Below are 22306 nucleotides of genomic sequence, written 5' to 3' on the forward strand. Positions count from 1 at the left end.
TTCCTCCCTTCTGAGGCCCATTAACAGCCCCAGGCTCAGGCAGAACAGGGCAGAGGTTGGGACCATCAGCTGCAGAGAGGAGCAATCTACTCCAGTGCCCCCTCTCTGCTGACAGCTTCAGAGATGTCCATAAGACCAGCTGCAGAGAGGAGCTATGCACTCCAGTGCCCCCTCTCTGCTGACAGCTTCAGAGATGTCCATAAGACCAGCTGCAGAGAGGAGCTATGCACTCCAGTGCCCCCTCTCCGCTGACAGCTTCAGAGATGTCCATAAGACCAGCTGCAGAGAGGAGCTATGCACTCCAGGGCCTCCTCTCTGCTGAGAGCTGCAGAGAAGACAGGATGACCTTCCTGCAGAAAAGAGCTTTCCACTCCAGGGTCTCTATGCTAGGACACTTGTCAGGACACCCTGGTTGCGGAAACGAGCTACCCACTGCGGGCATGAGCTGTTCTATCGCTCAATAAGGCTCCTCTTCATCTTGCTCACCCTACGTTTGTCTGTGTACCTCATTCTTCCTGGTGGCAGGACGAGAATTTTGGACCCATGGAATGGTGGGACTAAAATTGCTGTAACACAAACAGAACTGAAACATGCTCCTTGCTTGTCATGTTGTGGGCAAAGAGGAAAGAAGAGCTATGGCCCTTCGGGAACCCCAGACCTGGGAGCTGCCTAAGCCAGGGCTGTGACTTCCTCTTTATGGCCCTGTGGTTCCTGGCATCTCCAAGATTCCAGGTGCCACCACATTCCCTGGTGCCAACCAGGAGAGCTGCCTGCAGTACACCTGGTCCAGCCACAGCCTCGCAGACAGCTGGCACCCATGCTGGCACCTGGGGCTGCCAGCCCCACAGCAGCAGCTGGCATGTCTGACTGCACAGTGGCCGGACCCTACTCTCGCTCACACACCACTTCCTGTTCCATGCCTGATTTGCAGTCTCCCTTGGAGGCGTGGGATATAGGCTGGTAGTGTGAGCTGAGTGCAGTCTGTCAGGCCAAGTGGGTGGAAAAAGTCCAATGTGCCTGAGCCGAACCTGTGCAAGGCACCACTGGCCACAGGTTTCCAGCCAGAAAAGTGACACCCCAAAGATCCCATAATACTATGTGCCAGGCACTATGCTGAGCTCTTTATTTATATTATCTTATTTAATCTCTGGAGGAATCCTGTGAAATAGGCATGGTTGTTCCCATTTTTGCAGGTAAGAAAATAGAGGTTGCAAAGAGGTTGAATAAATTCTCTAAAGTCCCCCAAATTTTAGGGAGCAGAGGTTATTTTTCTCTTTTTTTTTTTCCAGTAACTAACGTGTTAAAGGGAGCAGAGTTGAGGTTTGAACATGTTCTACCTTTATCTTTTCCCAAGATGCTCTGGAAGCAGCTTCTTAATCTAGAGATGAGATTTCCAAGGATTAAAGTGCTGGTTATTAAAATATCTGAAGACACAAATTTATCTATTACCTCATTCCTTTCTAAAGTCAAGACACCAAATAAATGTTTGTGTTTGTCCACACTATCTCCTCAATACATACACCATTACTAAGTTATATTTAAGACAAAAGATGTATCCTGGCTGGGCACAGTATCTCACGCTTGTAATTCCAGCACTTTGGGAGCCTGAGGCAGAAGGATCGCTTGAGCTCAGGAGTTTGAGACCAGCCTGGGCAACATGGCGAGACTGTGTCCCTACAAAAAAATAAAGAACTTAGTCAGCATGGTGGCACACACCTGTCCCAGCTACTCAGGAGGCTGATGCAAGAGGATCACTTGAGCCCAGAAGATTGAGGCTGCAGTGAGCTATGATAGCATCACTGCACTCCAGCTTGGGGGAGAGAGTGAGACTGCTTCAAAAAAGAAAAAAAAAAGAGGCCAACCATGGTGATTCATGCCTGTAATCCCAGCACTTTGGGAGGTCAAGGTTGGCAGATCACTTGAGGTCAGGAGTTTTGAGACCAGCCTGGTCAACACAGCGAAACCCCATCTCTACTAAAAACACAAAAATTAGCCGGGTGCGGTGGTGCGGGCCTATAGTCCCAGCTACTCGGGAGGCTGAGGCAGAAGAATCGCTAGAACCCAGGAGGTGGAGGTTGCAGTGAGCTGAGCTCATGCCACTGTACTCCAGCCTGGGCAACAGAGTGAGACTCTCTCAAAAACACAAAAACAAAAAGTATCTTATTTCAACCTAAAACCAGAGATCTCACTCATATGCTAACAGGTAAGTATGAAAGGAAAGCAAACTAATGCCTTCTTGGGACCAAGAAAGATGAAGCTCAGAACAGATTCGGGGACAAGCATTTTTCTGAAGTACTCATGCACCAGTCCACTGTACCAGCATTAGCGATCGTTTTCTCAGTTCATATCCACAGAGTTTCTGTTTTTCTTTTTTAGAGTCTGCAAAGGGTAATTTTCTCAGCCCTAGGTCTACTGAGTAAGGGAGTGCACAGTGACTAGGAAGACCAGATAAAGTCTTTCTGATGTAAGCATCCTGGCATATCTGGAAACAGAAAGAGCTTCCTTTTCTGTCTTGCACACAACATGCCCCAGGTCCACAGACAGAGGGAGACTGAGAAGTTTTCTGATCTCTTACCTCAAGCTCAACATGGATTTATAGAATGGCTTCCTGTTTCTCAGGTATCATTCTGGAGTAAATAAACCTTTAACAGCTTTATGAAGGATAACTTAATGCAGTTTCTAGAATCCTATTTCACTTTTTATAATGAAAACAGGCCTCAGATCAAGACCCATGAACAAAGAATGAAATTTGGTCTGCTCAGGGATTTGAGGACCAAACATGTGTGAGTATCTTTACGACAGAAAAGCAAGGCACAGATCCCCCTAATCTATTCATCTAACCAGAAAACTGCCAAAAGAAAGCCCCTTTCATGGGGTAAAATTTGGGTAACCAGGAATTACAGCTTGGCAAATCATGAAAAAAGAGAATGTAAGGAAATATTTAACTGAGTATATATTATGTGCCAGGCATTATGCTAGGTTCTTTAGATGGATTATTTTTGTCCCCCATTTTACTTTACATATTTTTTATCTTTATTTTTAAATTTTTGTAGAGATGGGGTTTTACTATATTGCCCAGGCTGGTCTCAAACTCTTGAGTTCAAGTGATCTTCTCACCTCAGCTTCCCAAAGTGAGGGGATTAAAGGTGTAAGCCACCACGCCTGGTCTTTTTTTTTTTTTTTGAGACGGAGTCTCGCTCAGTCGCCCAGGCTGGAGTGCAGTGGCCGGATCTCAGCTCACTGCAAGCTCCGCCTCCCGGGTTCACGCCATTCTCCTGCCTCAGCCTCCCGAGTAGCTGGGACTACAGGCGCCCGCCACCTCGCCCGGCTAGATTTTTGTACTTTTTAGTAGAGACGGGGTTTCACCGTGTTAGCCAGGATGGTCTCAATCTCCTGACCTCGTGATCCGCCCGTCTCAGCCTCCCAAAGTGCTGGGATTACAGGCTTGAGCCACCACGCCTGGCCCTGGTCTTTTTTTATTTTGGTAAAATACACATAACGTGAAATTTACTATCTCAACCACATTCAAGTATACAGTTCAGTGGCATTATGTAACATTCACATTTGCATTATCGTGTGGCCAAGACCGCCATCCAGCTCCAGTTTAGGTATTTTCTTGTTTCATATTCTCGACAGGAACAACATGCCTGCCACTCTCACCAGCCTGTAAGTTCTGTATGTATGCTGGAGGACGGTCTAACATGCAGAAGAAATACAGTAGCTGACTAAAAAATGAAGAATGTCTGTTAAAGAAACTGACATTCTACAGATAAAGAAACTGAGACTCAAAAGACTCACGTAATCATCCAGGGTCCCAGAGCTAATGAATAGCAGAAACACAATTTGAACCCGGGTACATCTGACTCCGAAAGCCATACTCTATTGCATTGCTTCAGCTACTGCAGGGCAAGTCTGCAGGCTCTTCTAATCCTAGGAGTGTTCTAGGGACCTGAGCAGAGTTTGGGGAGTCCGAAAGTTATACTATCATGGCAAATAGTACGAATTCTATGAAGGTTCTGGAAGCTAGCCAAAAATCTCCAATGGTGCCCTATGCTTAGGTGGCAATATGTACAAAAGTACACCACACACCACACTCCTTTCCATCTTTAACAGGAGTATCTAAGGTCTTCTTAGAAGAGGTTTCTTGGAGCACAGTATGACAAAATATTTATCTGTAAGATCTAACAGTACTGGCAGAAGATACAAATGTACACTGAGGGCAGGGTGATGTCAGAGAACACTGCCAGCAGCCACAGCAGCAAGGGACATGTCAGTCAGTGTTTACCTTCCACCCAAGATGCTCAAAGATGTGTTACTGCCAGATAGTTCTAAAATATGGCAACTTCTCCACTAAATTATTTTCAAAAAACGGTCGGGCGCGGTGGCTCACACCTGTAATCCCAGCACTTTGGGAGGCCGAGGCAGGCAGATCACCCGAGGTCTGGAGTTCGAGACCAGGCTGGCCAACATGGTGAAACCTCGTCTCCACTAAAAATACAAAAATCAGTTGGGTGTGGTGGCGCATGCCTGTACTCCCAGTTACTCAAGAGGCTGAGGCAGAAGAATCGCTTGAACCCAGGAAGCAGAGGTTGCAGTGAGCTGAGATTGCACCATTGCACTCCAGCCTGGGTGACAGAGTGAGAGTCTGTCTAAAAAAAAAAAAAAAAAAGATTAAATAAATAATTTTCAAAAAACAAAGACATTTACCCATTCATTCAGCACTCTCACTGTATCCTGAGTACTGAACTAGGCCCGGGGGACACAGTGAAGAGTCAAGCAAACCTCTCTTAGTTCCATCTGTAAAGGGGTGTCAGGCTTGCATCTGGTGCCCTGCATGCTTGGATACAGCATCCTCCTGGGACTGGGCTGCTGTGTCTGTACTGAAGTAAGCCTGAATCTGAGAATAACTTAAATCCCAAACATCTCAAGCCCAGAATGGAAGTAGAGTTTGGCTCAGTCAGAAGACCTCTTTTGGTGGACCTCAGGTGTTTGCTGACGAAGGCTGTGTGTGTATGTGAGCAGCTCCTCTTTGGCTTTTTACCCTGGTACTCATCAGTTTCCTTTTATGTGCACATCACATCGGCAAAGTGCCACCTGGTGACAAAAGATGAAACTGCCAGACCAGGCCCAAATGCAGGCAGAAGGGTGCACATGCATTCACATACACATGGGCACACACACATTTAGTCTGTGTGTGTATATCAACCACATGTCCTAGATTTGTTTTTTTACCATTCTGATTTCAAATATTACACTACCCCTACAGTTGTACTATTTTTGCTGTAAAAAAAATGGTCACAGTACATGTGAAAGGACATCTTATTGTGTGTGTAAATTATTAGGCAATTCCCAGTAGTCTGGGAACACAATAATGCATTCATCCCATCCATAAAAGTAAAGTTAACTTCAATATAAATCTTTTTTTTAAAGTATATACTTTGCACGTCTGTAATCCCAGCACTTTGGGAGGCCGAGGTGGGCGGATCACAAGGTCAGGAGATCGAGACCATGGTGAAACCCCGTCTCTACTAAAAATAGAAAAAATTAGCCGGGCGCAGGGGCGGGCGCCTGTAGTCCCAGCTACTCGGGAGGCTGAGGCAGGAGAATGGCGTGAACCCGGGAGGCGGAGCTTGCAGTGAGCCGAGATTGCGCCACTGCACTCCAGCCTGGGCGACAGAGCGAGACTCCGTCTCAAAAAATAAATAAATAAATAAATAAAGTATATACTTTGTTTTCATTTGCTATTAGATTCAGGCCTCGTTTTATATATATATATATGGCATAAATAAGTGAAAACTATATTATCCCCATCAATTCTCAGGTAAAGAAAGTATTGATACTGTATACTTCTGTTGGTTACTTTTTTCTTTTTTTTTTTTTTTTTTTTGAGACGGAGTGTCGCTCTGTCGCCCAGGCTGGAGTGCAGTGGCCGCATCTCAGCTCACTGCAAGCTCCGCCTCCCGGGTCTACGCCATTCTCCTGCCTCAGCCTCCCGAGTAGCTGGGACTACAGGCGCCCACCACCTCACCCAGCTAGTTTTTTTTGTATTTTTTAGTAGAGACGGGGTTTCACCGTATTAGCCAGGCTGGTCTCGATCTCCTGACCTTGTGATCCGCCCGTCTCGGCCTCCCAAAGTGCTGGGATTACAGGCTTGAGCCACCACGCCCGGCCGGTTACTTTAATTTTTTAATTTTTATTTATTTTTATTTTAATTTTTTGAGATGGAGTTTCACTCTTGTCGCCCAGGTAGCAGTGCAGTGGCATGATCCTAGCTCACTGCAACCTCCCCCGTCCCTGGGCTCAAGTGATTCTCCTGCCGCAGCCTCCCAAGTAGTTGGGATTACAGGCACATGCCACCACGCACAGCTAACTTTTGTATTTTTAGTAGAGATGGGGTTTCACCATGTTGGCCAGGCTGGTCTTGAACTCCTGACCTCAGGTGATCCACCCGCCTTGGCCTCCCAAAATGCTAGGATTACAGGCGTGAGCCACCGTGCCCGGTCTATTTTTATTTTTTTTTGAGACAGGGTCTTGTTCTGTCACCCAGGTTGGAGTGCAGTGGCCCGATCATGGCTCACTGCCGCCTAGACCTCCTGGGCGCAAGCGATCCTCCTGCATCAGCCTCCTGAGTAGCTGGGGTCACAGGTGTGTGCCACCATGCCCAGCTAATTTTTTTTTTTTCCCAAGATGGAGTCTTGCTCTGTTGCCCAAGCTGGAGTGAAGTGGTACAATCTTGGCTCACTGCAACCTCCACCTCCCAGGTTCAAGCAATTCTCCTGCCTCAGCCTCCTGAGTAGCTTGGATTACAGATGCCTGCCACCACACCCGGCTAATTTTTATATTTTTAGTAGAGATGGTGTTTCACCATGTTGGCCAGGCTGGTCTCGAACTCCTGACATCGTGATCCACCTGCCTTGGCCTTCCAAAGTGCTGGGATTACAGGCATGAGCCACTGTGCCTGGCCTAATTTTTTTTATTTTTAGTGGAGACTAGATGTCAGTATGTTGTCTAGGCTGGTCTCAAGCCTCCCAAAGCGCTGTGGCGTGAGCCACCGCACCTGGCCTGCTTCTGTTGGTTATTGTGTGTGTGCATTTTCTTTTTCTGACTACTTCATATTAATCATAATATTCTGGCTTTTCTTCAATTAACATAAATTATTCAAATAATAATTTTTAGTCCACCTAACCAACACTTCCTTGGGAGATAGGTCAGGTTTATTAAAATAATTAACAGTTTGGGCAACTCTAGAAATAATGAAAGATTTCAAGATGAGGCACTAAGAAAGTACGTAAAGTTTGTTAATGACCATGTAGGGAGGCAGTAACAGAGTTTGCATCTGATTCTCTGTCCACTACTTAGCCAGTGAACTTCTAACTCAGTGATTCTCAAACTTGAGAGGGGCCAAGAATCACATGGGAGTACTTTTTTTTTTTGAGATGGAGTTTCGCTCTTGTTGCCCTGGCTGGAGTGCAATGGTGCGATCTTGGCTCACTGCAACCTCCGCCTCCCAGGTTCAAGCGATTCCCCTGTCTCACCCTTGCCTCCTGAGTAGCTGGGATTACAGGTGCCTGCCACCATGCCCAACTAATTTTCTTGTATTTTTAGTAGAGACAGGGTTTCTCCTGTTGGTCAGACTGGTCTCGAACTCCTGACCTCAGGTTATCCGCCTGCCTGGGCCTCCCAAAGTGCTGGGATTCCAGGTGTGAGCCACCGCGCCCGGCCTCACATGGGAGTATTTTTAAAAACTGCAGATCCCAGGGCCCTGTCACTAGAATTCTGATTCAGCTAGTTTGGGGTAGGAACTAGGAATCTGTATTTTAATAAACATTCCAACCAATTCTGATGCAGGTAGGTTAGAGACCACACTGAAAGAAAAAATGCTGGTCTTCTGCAGCTAATAATATTTAATTATGTACCAAAATAAATGCACACACATTTTTTTGTTTTGTTTTGTTTTTTAGAGGTAGGGTCTTGGTATGTTTCCAGGCTGGAGTGCAGTGGCTATTCACTGTGACCATATAGTGCACTACAGCCTTGAACTACTAGGCTCAAGTGATCCTCCTGCCTCAGTTTCCCGAGTAGCTGGGACTACAAGCAAGTCATCACAGCTGGCTAATTTCTATCATTTCTTCTACATTAAAAAACATTTATGGATATAGAATAATTACAGCTTTCTACATTTATTAGCTGGGATTCTACTGTAACGAAGAGCTGTCTTTTATCATTCATTTATTCAATTATTTTTTCATTTACTTAATTATAAATTATGTATTTATTTATGTAATTTATATTATATTAATTTTCTACTTAAGTAAAAACAAAAAAATCCAAAATACCAAAAATATGCTTCCAAAGACAGGAAATCATTTTAGACAATTTATAATTAAAATAGCAAAGTACAGGCTGGGAGCGGTGGCTCACGCCTGTAATCCCAGCACTTTGGGAGGCTGAGGTGGGCGGGTTGGTTGAGGCCAGGAGCTCAAGATCAGCCTGGCCAGCATGGGGAAACCCCGTATCTACTAAAAACACAAAAAATTAGCCAGGAGCAGTGGTACGCGCCTGTAATCCTAGCTACTCAGGAGGCTGAGGCAGGACAATTGCTTGAACCTGGAAGGCAGGGGTTGCAGTGAGCCAAGATAGTGCCACTGCACTCCAGCCTGGGCGACAAAGCGAGACTCCATCTCAAAAAAAAAAAAAAAAAAAGCAAAGTACACATTTTATATATTGGGCAGACATTTAATATTTATGCCAAAGAATCAAATAATAATTACTATAGAAACCAACGCCTGGGGTCATATCAAAAATGCATTTATGGTACTAACATAATCTCTTTCTTTCATAGGGTTTTTGTGTTTAAATTCTATTTCATTTTTATTTGATGCCTGGTTATTTTCCCAGCTTTCTCTGCTTCCCCTCTTCTGAGATACATAACGTGTCCAAGGCTTACCAGCAGATATTTTTAGACTGGTGATGCTCTAGAACATTTTCTTAGATCGGTGTTGGGGAGAGCAGCTTAGTATTTGCTTGAATGCTGTGAAGTGAATACAAATTTGCCTATTTAGCCAGATGCATCCCTGAGACAGACTGATGTGCCTGCTGTAGACCAGAACAACAATGATCTATATTAACTGCAGTAAACCCCTTTTCACTAATTTTCCATCCAATTCTCACGGGGAGCCAATCACCAGCTTAGAATGAATGGTAATTACAAAGCTGACAAGATACAAGACATTCTTTGTACTCAAATCAAAGATATGAGGGAGACAGCAAGAGAGTGTCACAAGATGACCCTGAACACAAATATGCTTTGTATTCAGATTTGGCTATCAAAGAAATCGATCCAAGAAAGCACTCCATTTATAGTCTTTGAACTCCTCTGCTAGGTCTCTTGGCGGGAAGTACACAAGATCAATGTCATGGCTATACGACCTCCCACCTAATGTTGACCTTTTCCAAAATATTTAATTAAGCAATTGCCGAGTTAAGCAATTCTCTCTGTTCACCCTAACAGGTGATGAGTATGAAAAACCTACCTCAGAGTAAAGAACACATCATAAAATTGCACAGATCTTGGTAATGACCATCACAAATCCATTCTGTATCTCTCCTTATGTTTTAGGTCTTGACTCATTGTTCGAGAATACTGAGACCAGGCAACAAGCTCAGTACCACTCTGTCATTAAACACACCTACATGGCTATATGAACTGCTTAGATGACAAACGAACCTACTTGACTTCCAGGCCCCCATAGAGAGGAAGCCTCCCTTTCCAGCAGGCTAAAACCTTCTACCCAATCATGTTGTGCTTCTAAAATAAAACTACCTTCTAGAAGATGAGTTGTTTTGAGTTGCAAAAGATTTTGCCTAAAACCAGCTAATTTTAAGTTGAGTTAAAAGGAGAAAGGAGTGCTTTTAATAAAGCCAACACAGTCATCTTTTCCCCTCCAGTGAGTTGGTAAATAATGACTAGTGGTCAGAGATTACTCCTTTCAGATGAGCAACCCATCCTCACTGCCTCACTTCCTGATTTCATTTGGTCAGGAGACTCATAACCCAGCTCACAAATAAGAATACACTTTTAAGCAGCAGGTTTTGAGATGCTTTGACACTGTATGTATGTGAAGAATATGCTTAGAGAAGCAAGCACCAATATCAATCTAAATAGGCATTTAAAAATATAAAACAAGGCCGGGCACGGTGGCTCACGCCTGTAATCCCAGCACTTTGGGAGGCTGAGGCGGGCGGATCACGAGGTCAGGAGATCGAGACCATCCTGGCAAACACGGTGAAACCCCGTCTCTATTAAAAATACAAAAAATTAGCCAGGCGGGGTGGTGGGCGCCTGTAGTCCCAGCTACTCAGGAGGCTGAGGCAGGAGGATGGCGTGAACCCGGGAGGCGGAGCTTGCAGTGAGCCGAGATCGCGCCACTGCACTCTAGCCTGGGCGACAGAGCGAGACTCCATCTCAAAAAAAAAAAAGTATATATATATATAAAACATACATATATTTCTTCCCAAACAAGTATTTGAATGTTCTAATGCCAAGTATGAAGTTTTCCAGATATTTTAAAACAGAGGCATTTTTGATAGGCCAATTACTAAGATGGGCAAGAGGACCAAAATCCTCCCCGGTCTCTATTTCAAAAACAAAAAATAAGAAACTGTAAACTGGTCTTCAAGCCGAAAAACTCCAAGCTGTCCTTTCATGTCCCATTAAAATACATCGACTCTAAAACTATTTATGGGCCGGGCGCAGTGACTCATGCTTGTAATCCCAGCACTTTGGGAGGCTGAGGCAGGTGGATCACCTGAGGTCAGGAGTTTGAGATCAGCCTGGCCAACACTATGAAACCCCATCTCTACTAAAAATACAAAAAATTAGCTGGGCATGGTGGCGGGTGCCTGTAATCCTAGCTACTCGGGAAGCTGAAGCAGGAGAATCACTTGAACTCAGGAGACAGAGTTGCAGTGAGCCCAGATCACACCATTGCACTTCAGCCTGAGCAACAAGAGTGAGACCCCATCTCAAAACAAAACACAAAACGAAACAAAAAACTACTTATGTAAGATTCAAGATTAATTACAAGAGTTGTCAAGACTTCTCTCATATTCCTGGAAGGAAAATATGCTCTGAAGTCTACTAGGCTATAAATCTCAGTTCTGGGCCGGGGGCAGTGGCACACGCCTGTAATCCCAGCACTTTGGGAGCCTGAGGTGGGCAGATCACCTGAGGTCAGGAGTTTGAGACCAGCCTGGCCAAACTGGTGAAATCCCATCTCTGTTAAAAACACAAAAATTAGCTGGGCATGGTGGTGCACATCTGTAATCACAGCTACTTGAGAGGCTAAGGCAGGCGAACTGCTTGAACCCAGGAGGCGGAGGTTGCAGTGAGCTGAGATCACGCCACTGCACTCCAGCCTGGACGACAGAATGAGACTCCAACTCAAAATAAATAAATAAATAAAATCTCAACTCTGGTTTGAGAAAAAGAATAATAGTATGAAATATATCAATAGAAACAGTCAAGTTTATAAGCCAAACAGACATGGAATTCAAAGCCCTGGCAAGGTCTGGTTACTCTGGCTAGGCTATGTATTTGCAGATACAGCCCTGGGAAGAAAGCCACTACTCAATCAGTAACTCTAATAGGATTTTCTTTTCTTCTTTTTTTTTCCTTGAGATGGAGTCTCGCTCTATCACCCAGGCTGGAATGCAGTGGTGCAATCTCGGCTCACCACAACCTCCACCTCCCGGGTTCAAGCCATTCTCCTGCCTCAGCCTCCCGAGTAGCTGGGATTACAGGTGCCTGCCACCACATCCAGCTAATTTTTTGTATTTTGAGTAGAGACGAGGTTTCATCATGTTGGCCAGGCTGGTCTTGAACTCCTGACCTCGTGATCCATTCACCTCGGCCACCCAAAGTGCTGGGATTACAGGCGTGAGCCACGGTGCCCAGCCAGGATTTTATTTTCTTTAGCTAATCCTGTGGCATAGAAGCCCTAGGTAATTAGAACAAAATAGCATAAAATAAAAATCCATAGCATGTACCTGATAGTTTTATTTTCTTTTTATTTTTAATTAATTTTTTTTTTGAGACAGTGTCTCACTCTGTCGCCCAGGCTGGAGTGCAGTGTGGCAATCTCAGCTCACTGCAACCTCCACATCCTGGGTTCAAGAGACTCTCCTGCCTCAGCTTCTCAAGTAGCTGGGATTACAGGTGCTCACCACCACAACCAGCTAATTTTTTTGTAACTTTTAGTAGAGATGGGGTTTTGCCATGTTGGTCAGGCTATTCTTGAACTCCTAACCTCAAATGATTTGCCTGCCTTAGCCTCCCAAATTGCTGAGATTACAAGTGTGAGCCACCGCGCCCAGCCCTGACAGTTTTATTTTCTGAGTTATTAATGTAAAGATGTGTGGAAACCCTAATGGAAAAACCTATTCTGCAGCTAGTTTAATAAGGTGGCACTTGTTCCATTTTGCATTGCTAAGCTTCTAAGAGTTGTGAGAGCTCTGATTATTCTTCAGTCACCCCTCAATAGCAGTGGGCAGCCAAGGTTCTGTAAACCAAGTGAACTACTTACTTTGGCTTTTATGAAAGTCTAAACTCATTTAAAGACCAGATATAGTGAAACGCAGTGACTAGAACTTTAGGTTCTAGATGGTGAACACCCATACTCTATCATGCTCCAACTTCAAGGTGACTTATGTTCTCTTGTACTGCATCCCACGGCCTCCTACCTGGGATCACTCCACTGCCCAATGTGGTCACCCATCACTTCTCAGCCCATCCTTGTAAATCTCCACTCCTTGAGCCACATCCTTCATCACCTCCAATTTTCCTTATTCTCAGCAACCTCTTCTCTGTGGTTCTTCTTCTTTTTACTTATTTCCTGCATTTCATTAAGACCCTGGGCTTCTGATCATCCTTCAGGGCTTGTCAGAGGTGATTACAGTCCCTGAAGAATAAATAGGTGTCTTAGCATTAACCACAAGCTTTCTGAGACTAAAAATAGCCAAGTTCAAGTTTAAACAAGGTGCAAGCAAAGATGGTGCAAGAGATGCAACAGATAATTCCCCCCCAAAGCAATGCATGCTAGTATCTTCCAATAGTGTTAGTTTGGCTCCTAAGTTTATAATTCTCAGTCTGGTCATTAATACAAAAATTATTTTATGCTAGTTAATAGTCTATAAAGAAAGCATGGCTCCATAATTAAGTGGTAAGTCAAAAGTTCAGCAAGGGGATTTAGTGACTGGCTTCTAATGAATACATCATGGAAAGGGGAAGATTTACAGTGGATAAACCTGTACCACCCGGACCAAGTAAACAGGGCTGATACCAATAGTAATAAGTCATGTGATATTATGTACCTCTGATATGATGCAACTATATCTGTGGTTTTCTTTCCCAAAGTCTATAACCCTGGTCTTTTGATATTACAGAAGAAAACATTAGAAAAACCCAAATCAAGGGAAGTTCTACAAAATACCTAGCCAGTACGTCTAAAAATTGTCAAGGTCATGAAGAGCAAGGAAAAATTGAGAAACTAGCACAGATTGGAGGAGATGAAGAAAACATGAGAACCAAAAGTATCCTGGACTAGATCCTAGCACTAAAAAAGGACAATAGTGGAAAAGCTGGTAAAATCCTAATAAAGTCTAGTTCTAAAAATAGTAATGTAACTGTGTTAATTTTCAGTTTGGATAAATGTGTCGCGGTTATGTAAGATGTTAACCTTAGGTGGAGCTGGGTAAAGGCTATATGGCAACTCTATTATCTTCTGTGATTCTTCTGTAAGAATAAATTATTAAAAAAATTAATTCGGCAAGAGAAATGCAAAGATGAAATGGAAAGAGCCCAGGATCTACGAGCAGAAGGCGTGGGTCTCAGCTCCTATGCTGCTGGTTACGGTGACTTTAGACAACATGCTTTGCCCTACTAAGCCTCCATTTCCTTATCATTGAAATGAGCTCCATAACAGCGACCTCAAAATTTGTCAGAGTAAAAGTTGTATTAATCATGGTTTAGTCAGGAAAACAGGTACTACACAAGCTATTTTAAGAGGCAGAATTAAATACAAGAAACTGGTTAAATGGATATCAAAGAACCAAAACACGAAAAGGGGGCACACGGAGCTGACAGAGAGAAACTGCAGGAAACAGTTTCCATCCCCATGGCTGAGGGAACAAAGGGGAGAGAGGTTGGGTTCTGAGATCCTGAAAGCCTGGAGAAGGGACCCTCTGAAGCTGGGACTCAGACTTCTGAGGTGAGGGTACTGCCCAGTTGGTTCTGGGTTTGTTGGGGGGAGAACACAAACAAACAAATAAAAACAACTGAAGGTTGTAACAAACTGCAGCTGGTGGAATGAAAAGGCATTGCTGGGATGGTGGTCATAGGAACAGCCAGGCGCAAGAAGCAGTGGGTCCTTCTCCTCCCGCCCTGTAGACCTTCCAGCACCCTCCACTGGCAGCAGGTGGCCAAGTGCAGCAAGCAATGGAGGGAGCTGCAGAGTCCCAGCCCCAGTGTTCACAGTGGAATTGTGGAGACAAGTAACTTTGTAAAGGGTAGATGTGACCCACTGATACTTATTACCATTACTGCTGTTAAGTACTCAGGCTAACTGCTTGCTCTCTCTCCCTCTTTTTTTTTTTTGAAATAGATTCTCACCGTCAACCAGGCTGGAGTGCAGTGGCGCAATTTCGGCTCACTGCGATTTCCACCTCCTGGGTTCAAGTGATTCCCTTGCCTCAGCCTCCTGAATAGCTGGGTCCACAGGCACGTGCCACCACGCCCAGCTAATTTTTATATTTTTAGTAGAGACAGAGTTTTGCCATGTTGGCCAGGCTGGTCTCAAACTCCTGGCCCCGAGTGATCTGCCTGCCTCAGCCTCCCAAAGTGCTGGGATTATAGGCGTGAGCCACCATGCCTGGCCACTCTTTCTTTTAAAAATAGTTTATACCGGGCACAGTGTCCAGGGAAATTGCTTGAGTCCAGGGAAGTCAAAGCTGCAGTGAGCCATGATCATGCCACTGCACTCCAGCCTGGGTGACAGAATGAGACCCTATCTCAAAAAAACAAATAAATAAACGAATAAATAAATAAATAAAAATTAAAAAATAGTTTACACAGCTGAATGCAGTGGTTCACACCTGTAATCCCGGCACTTTGGGAGGCCAGGAGTTCAAGACCAGCCTGGGCAACATAGTGGGACTGTTTCTACAAAAAGAAAAACAAAAGTTACAATATGGATTAGCAGAGGACATAAACATCTGGTGTTACCAGCATTTAAGACTTTTTTTTTTTTTTTTTTGAGACGGAGTCTCACTCTGTCACCCAGGCTGGAGTGCAGTGGCCGGATCTCAGCTCACTGCAAGCTCCGCCTTCCGGGTTTACGCCATTCTCCTGCCTCAGCCTCCAGAGTAGCTGGGACTACAGGCGCCCACCACCTCGCCTGGCTAGTTTTTTGTATTTTTTAGTAGAGACGGGGTTTCACCGGGTTAGCCAGGATGGTCTCAATCTCCTGACCTCGTGATCCGCCCATCTCGGCCTCCCAAAGTGCTGGGATTATAGGCTTGAGCCACCGCGCCCGGCCTAAGATTTTAATAAGAGGAAAATATGGCTAAGGACTACATTCTATTCTATAATTATACCAACCTTTATCCTAAAGTTCAGTGCTGCCTTCTATAGATAAAGTGGGCTGGGTGTGGTGGCTTATGTCTGTAATCCCAGCACTTTGGGAAGCTGAGGTGGGAGGATTGCTGGAGCCCAGGAGTTCGAGATCAGTTTGGGCAACATAGTGAGACCCCGTCTCTACAAAAAAATAAAAAATTAGCCACGTGTAGTGGTATGTGCCTGTAGTCCCAGCTCCTAGAAAGGCTGAGGTGGGAGGATTGCTTGAGCCTGGGAGGTTAAAGCTACAATGAGCTATAATTGCACCACTGCACTCCAGCCTGGGTGACAGAGGGAGACCCTGTCTAAAAAAAAAAATTAAAATTTAAAGAAAAAGTGTATGTCTGATTAATTTCTGTAATAATCAGGGCTACTATTGTATTTGATTGCCCTGGAAAGACCATCTTGGAGAATGAAGTGTGCTGCTTAGGGACACAATTTATGTGTAATCAACTGTTAAGCTATTTGACTCATAAGTCTTTGACAGTACAATGCAGACTTTTATATAACAGTTTCATTAACAGTTTAGGCCACTATGCATCTCTTTAAGAGCTGAAAAAGTTAACCAGATTTTTCTTTGAAATGCAAAACCAGTAAGTATAGTTTCCCGTCAGATGGGGTGCACAATGACAACAGGAAACAGAGGTGAGAGTGTGTACACTTGGTTTCAATATGTTTCAAAGAAATTTCGAGGAAATTCCTACAACACAGATGCTTTAGTTCCACTACTGAATACCACAGCAGTTCTTTGTACTCTGGTTTGTTAAGAAATATGGCATCAAACAACGAACCAAAAGTTCAAGCATTTAGTGGCACTTCTCAAGTCAGCAAAATTTACATTATAAAGCTCCTTTCTTCAAGCTTTTATATGACTATTTCTATACTTCATTTTTCACTCCCTGCTCTATGTTATAGCTATGTATGTCCATGTGTGATCTTCTCCATGAAATTATAAACTTGAGGGCAAAATCCATGTAGGAATCATCTTCGTGTTACCCCTAGTAATTAGACCAGCCCACGCAGAAGGCAGAAAGAGACGTCTGTAAAATTAATACACGAACAACAAGATCTTCAGAAGAGTATAGCATGTGCCCATGGTGACTCTATACATTTTGAGTATTTGCCCCTCAGACTAAACGGCAGACTGGTACAATTTTTTTTTTTTTTTTTTTGAGACAGAGTCTCGCTCTGTCACCCAGGCTGGAGTGCAGTGGCCGGATCTCAGCTCACTGCAAGCTCCGCCTCCCGGGTTCACGCCATTCTCCTGCCTCAGCCTCCCGAGTAGCTGGGACTACAGGCGCCTGCCACCTCGCCCGGCTAAGTTTTTGTATTTTTAGTAGAGACGGGGTTTCACTGTGTTAGCCAGGATGGTCTCGATCTCCTGACCTCGTGATCCGCCCGTCTCGGCCTCCCAAAGTGCTGGGATTACAGGCTTGAGCCACCTCGCCCGGCCCAGACTGGTACAATTAATGCTCACAAAATAACTGAAAAACACAGACCACCATGTGTTTTTAAATTAAGGGTTTGTGGAGTAATACTGAGTAAGCTTGACTAGGAGCTGAAACCCTCTGGTTCTGCCAATGAGTTGCATGAAAGACTGGAAAATGACGAAATGATTTAATAAAACAAGTATGACATCAAGAGCCAGGAGACATAGGTTCTTGCTTCAGCTCTCCCACCTTTTTTTTTTTTTTTTTTTTTTTGAGACAGTGTCCGCTCTGTTGCCCAGGGCGACTGCAATGGCCATTACTGCAGTCTCAATCTCTCAGGCTCAAGTGATTCTCCCACTTCAGCCACACGAGTAGCAGCTGCCGCCACCACATCTAGCTAATTTTTGATTTTTTGTAGAGACAGGACCTTGCTCTGTTTCCCAGGCTGGTCTCAAACTCCAGAGTTCAAGTGATCCTCCTGCCTCAGCCTCCCAGCATGCTGGGATTACAGGCGTGAGCCACAGCACTCAACCTTCTCTCACTTGATACACAAGACTTTGGGCAAATAACTTAACATCTCTAAGCATCAATGTTCTTATCTATAAAATGAGATTTATAGCTTCTGTCTATCTCATAGGGTCGTTAAGATCAAATAAAAATGTTTTGAAAACCATATAGTGCTATGAAAATATGTTATCATTAGGGATTCTTAGTGATTAGCATTAGTGATAACATCTTCATTAAAGAACTTGTAATGCTATTTTTTTTTTTTTTTTTTTTTTTTTTGAGACAGAGTCTCGCTTAGTCGCCCAGGCTGGAGTGCAGTGGCGCGATCTCGGCTCACTGCAAGCTCCGCCTCCCGGGTTCACGCCATTCTCCTGCCTCAGCCTCCCGAGTAGCTGGGACTAGAGGCGCCCGCCGCCTCGCCCGGCTAATTTTTTGCATTTTTAGTAGAGACGGGGTTTCACCGTGTTAGCCAGGATGGTCTCGATCTCCTGACCTTGTGATCCGCCCGTCTCGGCCTCCCAAAGTGCTGGGATTACAGGCGTGAGCCACCGCGCCCGGCCAATGCTATTTTGAATGCTTGGAAAAAATAATGCACAAATGAAACATAAGCAATTAGATAAGTATCTCATCTATAAATCCCAAAGCACTTGAAGTAAATACAACTAGGATATATCTCACTTGGTTGTGACCCAGAAGAATTATTGTAGATCTGCCCCATATTCTACTGGAATTTAACCTCTTGGAAACAGTTAACCCCGCCACCCCCCACCCACAGACACACATAAGTTTCTACCACAGTGACTAAAAGGCTCTCTGAGATTCTCGGTTTATGATCACAAGGGAAATGGAAGACACTGTCTAAGGTAACTTGAGAGTTAAGCAAGTTCTCCTTTTGTCTGTTGTGACCCTGATTGTCTAACAAACAAACGTGACTTCTGAAGCCTGATCCGAAACAATGAGGAGCTGAGCGAGAAAACAAAGCACAGGTCTGAGGCACAGCTCCTGGGCAGGCTCTCCTGCATCGTGCAGTGAGGCTGCCACACCCACAGTTTCAGATCTGAGTTTAGCGCCTGGTTGAGGGCAGCTGATGCAGGAGCAATGCTGCCCTGCTATCCCTCTCACCTCCACATCCGCAGACAGCCTCGGGGGACACGGCTACCACTTCTCAGTGGTACACGTCCACAAACAGGGACTCCCTGGACTACACGGGAACCAGGCCACAGAGAAGGCAATCGCATTTCTATTAATCACCTCTTTCCAAGGCACATTCTGTTTGTTTGTTTATCAAGGTATAATTTATATACACTAAAATTCAGTGTTTTTAGTGTACAGTTCTGTGAATTTTGACAAAAACACACAAAAGTGTAACCACCATTACAAACAAAAGAAAGAACATTTCCACTACCCCCACATTCCCTTGTGCCCTCTCTAGTCAACTCCTCCATTCACCCCAGTCCCAACTCCTCCACGCACCCCAGTCCCGGGCAACCATGGATCTATTTCCTACCCCTATTGTTTTGCTCTTTCCAAAATGACACAACACTCTTTACAATGCTTAAGTAAAATAGCCAAAGGCCTCATTCAGTTCGCATGGAACACCATGCACTCAGCCACCATAGAAGACTTTCAAATACATCAGAAATGGTGAAGCCAGGGTCTGATAGTGGGAAGGGCGGTAAATTCACTACAGCCTGAGATGACTCTGCAGGCTCTGCTGAAAGACCCCCGAAAGCAGGACGCTTCTTAGTGGGCTGTGAAGTGGATAATTTAAACCCAAAGACAAAGAACTCATTTAAAATTGTCTCTATAGAAATGGCCTATGTCCTCTTCCATGATTGTATAATACAGTACCAGACACGATTAGGTTTCCTTCCAGTTTAGATACCTCTGCTTTTTTCTGAATTGCTACTGAAACAATAGTAAAGAGATTTAAAAAAAGAGAGAACAAAATATAAAATCACAAGAGCAGGCTGGGCTCACGCCTGTAATCCCAGCACTTTGGGAGGCCAGGAGGATCACAAGGTCAGGAGATTGAGACCATCCTGGCTAAAAAATGGTGAAACCCGTCTCTACTAAAAATACAAAAAATTATCTGGGCGTGGTGGCGGGTGCCTGTAGTCCCAGCTACTCGGGAGGCTGAGGCAGGAGAATGGCGTGAACTCAGGAGGTGGAGCTTGCAGTGAGCCGAGATGGCACCACTGCACTCCAGCCTGAGAAACAGAGCAAGACTCTGTCTCAAAAACAAAACAAAACAAAAAAAACAAACAAAAAAACCCACAAGAGCAGAGGGAATGGGAGACAGGCTTAGGAAATGGAGGTGTGGGTCCTCCTAAAAGTGGGGTATACTAAGGCTGGAAAAAGGAGACTGGGAAAGTTGGTATGAAAAGCATTTAGACCCCTAGATCTTTTTCCAGATATCATGTAACCAGGATATCACCTGTCTCTCCAATTTCATCGGTTATTGGGAAAATGAAAATAAATTCTACAAACCTACCACACTGGCTAAGATTAAAAAGATGTAAAATACTAGGTGCTGGGAATTCTAAACACTGCTAGTGGGAAAAAAAAATTGGTACAATCACTTTGAAAAGTGGTTAGCGGTATCTACTACAGCATATTCTATGACTCAGCAATTCTCCTAGCTATAGCCTTAACAGGTATGCACACATATATGCAACAAAATGCACGTAATAATAGAATGTTCATAGCAGCACTATGTGTAATAGCCAAAATGCCCAAAAAAGCTCAATGCCCGCAAACAACAGAGTGGATAAATAATGATGTATTCACACAATGAAATACTATACAGCAATGGAAATGAACCATACACAGCACAGGAATAGTTTGTTCCTTCTTGTTGCTGTACACCATTGAGGTAGGGGATGCAGGACTTGACTCAAGAAGTGAGACTCAACTCCAGAGGTGGGGCTCGGACATTGGACTAAATTGAGGACAAGCTGAAACAGGGACTGGGCAGAAGCAGCTTTCCATAAGATAGCCCGTACCTCCCGTACCTGTCAGTCAGTGTGTGCCATGTCAGTTTACTATTGCCACGGCAACAGCTGGAAGTTACCACCCCTTTCCATGGCAACGACCCAATGACCCAGAAGGTACTATCCTTCTAGAAATTTCTACATAATTTGTCCCTTAATTTGCACGTAATTAAAAGTGGGTATAAATATGATTACAAACCTGCTCTGAGCTGCTACTCTCAATACACTGCGTTTGGGTAGCCCTGCTCTGCAGGAGCAGTCACGGAGCTGTAACACTGCCACCTCAATCAAGCTGTTTTCTTCCACCACTCTCTCTTAAATTATTTCCTGAGCAAAGCCAAAGACCCTCCTGGGCTAAGCTACCATGAGATAAATAAATGTCACAAAGATGCTGAGTGAAAGGAGCCAGACATTAAAGAGCACATTGAACACAGTTCCACTTATATAAAGTTCAAACCAGGGCAGAAGTTAGGATTGCGGTTACCTTAGGCTAGAGGTAATGACAGGAAAGGGGCAGAAGGGGAGCTTCTGGGGGTGCCAACCATGTGCTACTTCTTGATCTGAATGCTGGCCACAGCGGAGGGCTCACTTTGAATATCAACTGTGCATGGATGACTTGTCATCTTTCTGTGTGTATGTTATACCTCAATAAGTACTTTTAAAGAGGACAAGTCAGCCCTAGGTAAATGAATCTAGAATGATCTCCAATATGATATACCATTAAATTAAAAAGCAAGGGCCGAAGTATGTATGGGAGTATAGTCATGTGCTGGCGTCCCAACCTTCCCCAATCCCCTCCCCAGGTCTCTGTACCCCTACTGTGGAGAGTGTTGGCTACAAACAGCCATAGCTACCCCTTCTCCAAGAACTGGGAACCAGAGCCACCTGATCCAAGAGAGTCTTCCTGATTCCCTCTCTCACTCCAGGGCAGCCACCAACAGTCAGTGACTGATTGACAGGGCTGTACAAAAAGCTGGCCCCTTTACCTTGAGATGAAGCAACTCTGTGGTACAAGCTGTACTCCAAAGCTTTCCCATGGGACCAGGCCAAAACGGGTCTTGGCTAAGACCGCACTCATGTTTGGTTTTGCTCCACTGCCCCATCTGTCTTCCTCATCTCTAGAGAGCATTCCCTCAATAAATAGCTTTCACAAAGATCTCAATCTTAGGCTTTGCTCCCAGAGAACCCAACCTAAACCAGTTGGTATCAGATGTTGTCTATGGATGGAATTTGGGGGTGGATCACCCACCAGCCAGACGGCAATGAGGACCCATCACTGAGGTGGGTGGAATGTGGATGGTCCCCAGCATGCTACAGACATTCCCCTGTGGGGAAGGGGAACAGGAGACACGGGGCTGTATAATATCCAGGCTAATCTGATGTCTTTGGTACAGGAGGTATGGGAGAAACAGTTACAGTAAGGACTGTGAAATTGGGTGACTGTTATTAAGAGGACTGGTTCATTGAAAAGGGAAAATGAGATTCAGGTGCAGCAATAAAAAATGTAAAGCCAACTATGAGGCTGGATGTGGTGGCTCATGCCTGTAATCCCAGAAATTTGGAAGGCTGAGGCGGGAAGATCACTTGAGGCCAGGAATTTGAGACCACCCTGGGCAACATAGCGAGACTCCATCTTTATAAGAAAAACTAAAAATAAAGAAATAAAGCCAGCTACGATAGTCAGTAAGCTTCCTTTGGCAACTTTT

At 44.6% G+C, this 22306-nt stretch overlaps 2 protein-coding genes across 16 annotated transcripts in view; one reads left to right on the top strand and one right to left on the bottom strand.

Annotated features, from left to right (window-relative positions):
- UBALD2 (UBA like domain containing 2) overlaps positions 1–22306 on the top strand; it is a 258780-nt gene that overhangs the window by 161441 nt on the left and 75033 nt on the right. The gene's annotated exons all lie outside the window — the stretch shown is intronic.
- RNF157 (ring finger protein 157) overlaps positions 1–22306 on the bottom strand; it is a 102471-nt gene that overhangs the window by 36357 nt on the left and 43808 nt on the right. For 2 of the 15 annotated variants that reach the window (XM_077972903.1, XM_077972904.1), the window contains exon 3: positions 12742–12959. The exons of the other annotated variants lie outside the window; for them this stretch is intronic. The gene's annotated coding sequence lies outside the window, so the exon portion shown is untranslated. The remainder of the gene's footprint in view (positions 1–12741; positions 12960–22306) is intronic. 15 annotated transcript variants of the gene reach the window in all.

The sequence above is a fragment of the Macaca mulatta genome, chromosome 16 (assembly GCF_049350105.2).
Source record: "Macaca mulatta isolate MMU2019108-1 chromosome 16, T2T-MMU8v2.0, whole genome shotgun sequence".
Lineage (NCBI taxonomy): Eukaryota > Metazoa > Chordata > Mammalia > Primates > Cercopithecidae > Macaca > Macaca mulatta.